Genomic DNA, 9,412 nt, shown 5'->3' on the forward strand with positions numbered 1-9,412 from the left:
TATATATATATATATATATAGGTTCAGTAAATGGGCCATGTATCGATGTGAAATGAACTTGTTATGTTTGGGGCTTGTTTTGTTGTTGCCCCAGCGGTTATTTGTGACTTCCTTGAACTTGAATCTGTCTTGAAATGTTGTTGGATGCTTGGTGCTGTTGCTTTATAGTATAAAGCTGGGGGCGTTGGGGGACCTTTTTCGTAGGTTCGGTTAATGGAGTTTAGCTCTAATTGTACTTATTGTTTTCTTTTCCATACAATTCTGAACCCAAACTACACATGGCACAACCTTCTGTGATTAGTTCCTTTGATAACTAATACTCCATCTGTAAACTAATATAAGAGCGTTTAGATTACTAAAATAGTGATCTAAATGCTCTTATATTAGTTTACGAAGGGAGTATTGAAGAGCAGCCACACAGTTCCATTCACAATTTACTTGAATTTTTGTTTTGATGGATAAACAAAATAGGAAGCTAGCAAACTTATTTAACGAGATAAGCAAACTATGTACTTGATTACATAAGCAAACTTGTTCATCCCTGACAAACAGGACATAAACAAACTGGTTCAACTCTGACACACATGACATAAACAAGCTGGTTTAACCCAAGAAAAGCAAACTACAAATTTCAAACAACAAGATAAAGGACAAGCACAAGCGCAAGCAACACGAAGGCAGATTTTGATGTCTCCTCATCCCGCATAGTGGCAGTGGTAGTAGGGGTCCTCTTCCTGCTCTTTTGAAATTTCTAGACCTCTTTTGATTTTGTCGATTATCTTCCACGACTTGTAGGTGGCGTACGCATCTATTGATGTGTACTCGATGAGGTAATCTGGCAGTGGGCTAACCCCCCACAGTTTATGGTCTGCCTGCTTGTCGATCTTGTTCTTCATCTTGCTGTAGAATGGGTTGATGACGCTGGCTGCAACATCAGCCAAGGAGTCATACGGTTTTCCGTTGTATGGAACTCTCCAGTTGCGCTAAATGTCAATGTGCTTGTTGGGGTTTATCTCCAAACCAGACATCTTCAGCTTGTCCCTGTCATTTTTAATGCTGAAACCAGCAAAGGTGAACAACTTCTCCTTCTGTAGGAACTCTTTGAGGCGCTTTGGCCTTCTAGGGGAGAGATGAGTGATGAATACATGGAGTACTAGTGTTTATTTTTCAAGATTTAATCATCTGTTTTTTACGGTTTACAAGTGAATATTACATGGAGTAGATGCTTATACAGTATAAGTCATGGATGAATGTAGTTCAGAAATTAGTACACAAAGTTCTGAAATTAAAATCAAGTACACCATGTTATTTTTCTTTTTGGAATATATAGTTGAGTCAATGATCTATTTGCTTTCTTAGTGCCAGTTTAGTTTTATTTTGTTGAATAAAATAACATATACCTCTGCTTCACCAAGTTCTTAAGTTTTTTTGGTGGTGAAAATAACACCATACCAAGTTCGGAAACTACTTCACTACATCAAGTTCAGAAACTACACTAATGAATCTAGATGAGAAACTACACCGGTACATCAAGCTCACAAATTAATCTTGTGCAACAATTTCAGATACTATTCAAGTGCATCAGGTTCAAAATATATTCTAGTGCATCTACTTTGAGGAACTGCACTAGTGCATCCATTTTCACAAACTACACTAGTACATCTAGTATGAAACTAGTCTAATGAAATTTCGAGGGAGCAGTATTGATGAATGGAAGAGGGTGAATGAGTAGGATTTTTCACCATTTTGTGGCTGCAACGATGTGGTACACGAGGCAGCGACCCTCCACGCTGAACTGCAGAACTGCTGCCATCTGCGGAGGTTCATCATCTTTGGTAAACTCCACATCAACTGCTGCCATCTCCTCCTGATCCTAAAGATCATCTCGTCGGCCTTGTCTAGTTCGCTGGTGCAGATGACCTCCATCGCTTCCTTGCCGTGGAGCTCAACCCCTTTGAGGGTTACGGTGTACTCGCGCTTCTGACCGGGAACGTGAACGATGTCGAGGTTGCCGCTCTGGTCAGACGTCTGGCCACAATGACGCTTGGCAGACGCTTCCTCCGCCATTGCCCTCCTCCTGCGACTGCGGGCTTCGAAGAGAGATGTTTGTGGGTTGTTTGTAGAAGAGATGGAAGCGGCAATGGAGGTTCTTAGAATGAGGCAGTGATGTAGTCGATTTGGGGCTTTTTCACGCCTGGGATGGGGACATGGGGGAGGTGGTTCGTGTAGGACGTGGGGGTAGTGGTGGTGGGGCGCAGTTGCAATCCGTCGTGGCAACCGCACTCTGTGCACTGCTGGGTGCGCATGCGTCTGAGTTTAGTCCCACCACGGGCCTGCATCCTGGCCCATATCACTGGGTTTGTAGTCGTATGCGGGCCGTGGTGTGCGAAATATCATGTTAGGTAGGTGGGCTTTTTTCTATAATTTGTTTTCCTATGTGACATGTTGACTTATACTAAAATAACACTCCCTTTTTTTAGGTACACGTGTCTTATGTGAAAAGTTTAAGTTTGATAACAATTAAAAACATTTAAAACCTTGCCACATTGGCTTTCTTGCCACATTAAGCTAGTTTTTGTAGAAAATGTGATTTTTTCCACCACCTCCAAATCACCACGAATTTGTTCTACATGCTTAAATAGATGTGCCTAGCATGTCTATCAGAGAAATTTGGAAAAAAAATGTATCCTACAATGCCCGCTTAAGGTGTAGACCGTTGTTTTGATCAGTGAGTCTACAGGGCAGAATAAATTCAAAAAAAATTAAACAATTATAAAACCTTGAAAACCTAGCTATGTTTGTGCAACATATCAAGTGTGCAAATTATAGGTGATTTATAGAAGGTCGAAAAAATCATGCTTAAACACGAGGGACCATTTGGTCTCACTTAAGCCAGTTTTTGTAGAAAATGTGATTTTTTCCACCACCTCCAAATCACCCCAAATTTGTTCTATATGCTCAAATAGATGTGCCAAGCATGTCTATGAAAGAAATTTGAAAAAAACAATGTATCCTACAATGCCTGCTTAAGGTATAGACCGATGTTTTGATCAGTCAGTCTATAGGGCAGAATAAATTAAAAACAATTATGAAATTATAAAACCTTGAAAACCTAGCTATGTTTGTGCAACATATCAAGTGTGCAAAATTAGAGGTGATTTAGAGGAGGTCGAAAAAATCACGCTAAAACACGAGGGACCATTTGGTCTTCACTTAAGCCAGTTTTTGTAGAAAATGTGATTTTTTTCCACCACCTCCAAATCACCACCAATTTGTTCTACATGCTGTATCCTACAATGCCCGCTTAAGATGTAGACCGTTGTTTTGATCAGTCAGTCTACACGGCAGAATAAATTCAAAAAAAATTAAAAAATTATATAACCTTGAAAACCTAGCTATGTTTGTGCAACATATCAAGTGTGCAAAATTATAGGTGATTTAGAGAAGGTCTAAAAATCACGCTTAAACACGAGGGACCATTTGGTCTCACTTAAGCCATTTTTTGTAGAAAATGTGATTTTTTTCCACCACCTCCAAATCACCCCAAATTTGTTCTAGATGCTCAAATAGATGTGCCAAGCATGTCTATGAAAGAAATTTGAAAAAAAAATGGTATCCTACAATGCCCGCTTAAGGTGTAGACCGATGTTTTGATCATTCAGTCGAATAATTTGAAAAAAAAAATATAAAACCTTGAAAACCTAGCTATGTTGGTGCAACATATCAAGTGTGCAAAATTAGAGGTGGTTTAGAGGAGGTCGAAAAAATCACGCTAAAACACAAGGGACCATTTGGTCACTTAAGCAAGTTTTTGTAGAAAATGTGTTTTTTTCACCACCTCCAAATCACCACAAATTTGTTCTACATGCTTAAATAGATGTGTCTAGCATGTCTATGAGAGAAATTTGGAAAAAAAATGTATCCTACAATGCCCTCTTAAGGTGTAGAGCGATGTTTTGATCAGTCAGTCTACAGGGCAGAATAAATTCAAAAAAAATAAAAAATTATAAAACCTTGAAAACCTAGCTATGTTTGTGCAACATATCAAGTGTGCAAAATTAGAGGTGATTTAGAGGAGGTCGGAAAAATCACGGTTTAATTTGTGTGTGGGGGGGGGGGGGGTAGACCTCCCGAGAGCCGTTTACTGGTCATTTTCGTTCCATATATGTGAAAACATTCCAAATTTTGCCCAACATGAAAAGCATATTATGCATGCATGCTCTATGTGGTCATGGGATGCGATGTAGCAAAATTGGGAGCATTAGTGCATGTATACGCAAGTAGGGTCTCTGAAACGCGCTTTTCGGGGATAGCCTGTCACCACCCCGAGAGCACTAGCTCGGTTTCTCACCTGTATGAAACCAACCCAACATTTCAGGATGACAAGTCATGGCCATGTTAGGACTACTTGCCATGTTTCAACCATCTTCAACAAATTTTGAAAGTTTCGTCACATGCGGGATTTTTTCGGTCATTAGTACAATGTGGACCATTTTCAACATTTATTGCAAGTTTTGTCACGTATGGCATTTTTCGGCCATATGCGACACGAAAAAACCATTTTTAATACTTAAAAAACAAGGACAATATTTTCTAGATTTTTTGGGATATCATTGTGATATTATTGAAATCTCACATAACTCACGCGGCCCACCCCTTCCTAAATCCCGCGATTACAGCGCCTCATTCTAACCACCCGGCCGTGCCATCCGCAGCTCCCACGACCGCTGCAAGATCAGATCGGAGACGCCGGGCTCAGACAGATTACAGGAGTCGCCGGCCACCGCCCACCGCCATGAGGGGTCGAACTTCAGTGTTCTTCTCGCCGCCCCCTCCGTTTATCCTTGCCGCCGTCTACCGCGCTATAGGGGAACTTCTAGTTTGCGACGCACTATCCGCGGCCATCAACTCGGCGCCGCCGTCTCCGAGAGAAGGTATATCCTGATCGTAGCTTTTTTTAATCGTTGTCGGCTGCTCCTTTAGTAGTTGAACCCTCATAGGTTTTGCACAACTTCACGTGGTTAAGCAATTGGATACCCTTGTTAAACTGCGCTTATTTTATGCACGACCAACTAGGTTGTGTGCTGAAAGTCATAAGTGCATCATATGTTAAATGACCCACTTAATTTTTTTAATATTAGTTGACTGCTAATTTTGTTATACATCTTTTAATTATATATTGCCTTCAGATTAATTAACCTGGTTTGCATCATTGCATACAAGCTGGCAATGACAGTTTCAGATAAAAGTCTTTGTAACAGAGAAAAGCCTCGAAGAACTCAAACTGAAATTTGACAGCAAGATCGTAGGCAAACAAATGTTTTTGTTATCATCACGGTCACGCAGAGCCATGAGCAGCTATGTTGAGCCCATTCAAACACAAATAGGTAGCATCAATTGATACATGATCTTGCTCATGCTCTACTTTTAGCATCATTTGATACATGTTCAGTTCTTATCATAAAGTGGATATATGTACCTTTGGCAATCATGAGCATCCGCTACTTACTGCTATAACTAATGCATCCTCAGTACAAAAATTGAATTGGCAATACGGTTGTATTGGCAATCATTTGCATGCTTTACTTTTGGCAAGAACTAATGCATAGTTGAGTTATAACTAGTCATAGATATGGCTGGAACATCTAGACTTATCATCACGGTCACGCAGAGACCCTAAACCATCACCAGATATGTTGAGCCCATTCAAACACAAATAGGAAGCAGCAATTGATACATGTTCATGCTCATGCTCTACTTTTGGCATAACTTGATACATGTTCAGTTCTTACCAGAAAGTGGAAACATGCACTTTTGGGAAACATGAGCGTCCTCTACTTATTGCAATAACTATTGCATCCTCAGTACAAAACTTCAATTGGCAATAGGTAGAATTGGCAATCATTTGCATGCTTTACTTTTGGCAAAAACTAATGCATAGTTCAGTTGTAACTGGTCATAGATATGGCTGGAACATCCCGAGTTATAAACTGAACATAATCATGCCAAGCTATAACTACCATAGTCATAGTAGTAGAGTTCCTAGCATGCATCACCGTACGATTCTAGAACGGCAAAATTAACACAGCTAACATAACATAGACCACCGTACGATACTTGAGTTGCTATGGCCTTGTACAATGCAAGGTGATTAGGTGAGGTGTTTAGAGAGATAAACCAGGCTTTTCTTAAGCACCGGTGCTTATTTGTACAGGGTAGACGCATAACTAGGCATCTGTCCTGTACAAATAGGAAATGGTGCTTCAGAAAAACCAGGTTTATTTTTCTAAGCACCACCCTTAGCATCTACTTCATTGTACAATGCCTAACACGCATCATCAAAATAGTACTAATAACAACTTAGACCACTTAAGCAGGTTAGCAGCAAACACTTAGATAAACGGCAGATTAACCACCGCACACCATAAGTTCACACCCACCATAGACCATAGGACATAAGTTCTTACACACCATAGACAATAAGTTTTAGAGTCGACCAGCGAATACCGATAACATAAAAGGACACGGCGGTCCTGGGGCAGCAGCAGCAGTCTAGCAGCACATCACTTGTCTCCCTTGTTCAGCGGCGGCGCGGCGGGATGTAGTAGGGCTCATTGACTTTGACAATCTTTAGGAAGCGCCCGTAGGCCGCATGTTTGGCCAGAGTACTGGCCTTTTGCTTCCTACTGTAGGAGTTGCCAGTGGTGACGGCATGCTGCATCAAGCCATCTATGCCGCCCTTGATCGCCTTGCCACAGAAGGGGCAGCCAAGCTTGCCATAGAAACGGTACTTGAATTTTCCAGCAATCAGCTGCCTCATGATGTAGCGGCTCTTGCTGTGCCTGATGTCCATGTCATACCCCACATCATCGTCATCGTCCTGTGAATTAGTACACAAAGAAGAACTCAGTTAATCTATTCTGCGACATTGCTCTTAATTAGAATGTTTGAAAAGTACATGTAACATGACAACTATCTATTTGCTGGAAATAAGGCGTATATGCACATACATAATTGACCCAAATAATTTGACATGCATAAATATGGACGGTGGAATAGTTGCATTGATAGATTAGTGCACAAGAAGTACATAATTAACACATGAAAGAATTCATGATGTGGCTTGGTGTAATGATACTTGATACTTGTTACAGGTGTAATTTTGATTGGAATCAGAAAAAAGGGCTTCATTATATTCCTCCATGTTACACACAAGGGGGTATTCTTCTATCTAATAGAATCAAGAAACCATTATTCTTTCTGAGAGCAGCAATACTAATTCTCCAACGTTGTTAGCCCCTGATAAGTTTTAGAAGGAAATTGATAAAGGAGCTATGGGCTACTATCTTTATCCCTTATCTTGTGACTCTGATGATACCGGAGAGGAAAATACTTTGGAGGAACTTAACTTGGAAAAGGAAATGTTGTCATGCAAAACAAAGTGTTTTTTTGTCTATTTATTGAAATCAGAAATTGAATTCTAGTTTTACAAATATATGCTAAAAAAGATTCATTCCAGTGGTCTAAAAAAAGATTCAGAAATTGAATTCTAGTTTTACAAATACACAAGTTGAGTATTTAGGGAATGTTGTCTAAAAAACATTCATTCCAGTGGTCAGATGCTCAAATTGAGGCCTTCACAACATTGAAGAATTGTCTGGTCACTGCTCTTGTTATGGCTTTGCCTTATTTGACCCTACCATTTACTTTTTAAACAGATGCATCAGGTCAAGGTATTGGTTCTGTCCTCATGCAACAAGGCAGACCAATTGCTAGAAAACGAAATGTTGTCATGCAAAACAGGGGTTGTCAAAGAAATAATCAAGTGGTCAGAACAAGATTCTTACCAATTAAAACTGAATGTAGATGCATCATATGATAGTTAAGAAGGAGATGAGTCGACGGGTGTTGTTTTAAGAGATCAGTATGGCAACTTTGTGTCAATTCAGTAAATTACCATTATATTCCAAATGCATCATCTGCCTGCTTGATGGAGTCGGTGGCAATGAAAGAAGGCCTATCTTTGGTAGCACCTGTAGCCTATCATCAAATTATTGTAGAATGGGATTGCTTACAAGTTGTTCAAGCTTTTACTCGAGGTAACACATGGGGGAACAAAGGATCACGTATTATTGCTGATTGTTTTGATCTAGTTCTGGAGATAGGAACTGCCGCATTTTCTCATTGTCCTCGGGAAGCCAATGGTGTCACACGTGAGATCGCTAGAAATAGCTATGAGAATCATCTATCTTGTATTTGGGTTGATTACCCCACTTCTCTCATTCATGTATCCCTTGTGAACGATGTAAGTTTGCTTAATCAATAAAGCATGTCGTGATGGAATCAGATAATGAATCTCTGTTTTAGCTATACTAGTGGGTTTTTTCTTCTGTCTATTTGAATCAGAAAATGAATCAGATTCTAAAACCGCCATCCAACAAGAAAATATATGCTAGATCCCTACAATCCTACATGTACGCAAACATTATGGTTGGGCCAGTACATGAGTAGAAATACCTCATCAATACGTGAAGAAAATGATTCAGATTCAAAAACCACCATTCATTATGCAAGAAAATCTATGCTAGATCCTTTCAACTAGCACGCCCATATGAAATTGATGCTCATGTACTTAACAAGAAAAACCCCAATGCCATGAAAAAATAGAGTACTTACAGGAAATATAAATCTGATAAAATCAGATTAGTATCTCAGATACCTCGTCGATGACGTCCTCGTTGAAGTCGCTGCCCTTCTTGGGATCCACAGCCATCTCGAACTCTATCTCCTCCACGTCGTTCCCCTCGTAGAACTCCTCCTCGATTTTGTCACAGAGCTCGTGCTTCAGCCTCGCCTTCTGCTCGTCCAGATCTTCATCGACCTTCTCCTGCACAGGCTCACCGTCGGGTAGCTCGCCAGCTGGGATGACAACGGGAGGAGGCACAGCAGTTGCTGCACTGCCTCCGTCGCCGCTACGGTGGACTCAGCCGCTGCAACCGCGGCGGCAGCCACGGCAGCAGAATGCTCTCCACCGATGGTTGCCTCTGGCTCGTCCGCCGCATCTTCATGGCCGCGCTTCATCGGCGGTCGACGAGAGGACGAGGGACGTGTTGGAAGGGAGGAGAGGAGTGGAGTGGTGAGGAAGGGAGGAGGGTTTGGGAGAGGACGAGGTGGTATGGCTGGAGTGGGAGAGGACGAGGGTTTTCTACCCGATTTGTGAAGAAAATGAACGCGGTTGCCTCTTGGAGTTACCGAGGGGTCGAGGGGGGTGATTTGTCTCACCTACCAAGGCCTTCCACAGTGAGGACACGTGGGGTTTGCCCCGCGCCGTGCACCTCGCGTGCGGTTTGCCCCGCGCCGCCCTTCAAACTGCTGACACGTGGACACCAGCAGTGGTTACACATGATAGATA

This window comes from Aegilops tauschii, chromosome 4 (assembly GCF_002575655.3).
Source record: "Aegilops tauschii subsp. strangulata cultivar AL8/78 chromosome 4, Aet v6.0, whole genome shotgun sequence".
Lineage (NCBI taxonomy): Eukaryota > Viridiplantae > Streptophyta > Magnoliopsida > Poales > Poaceae > Aegilops > Aegilops tauschii.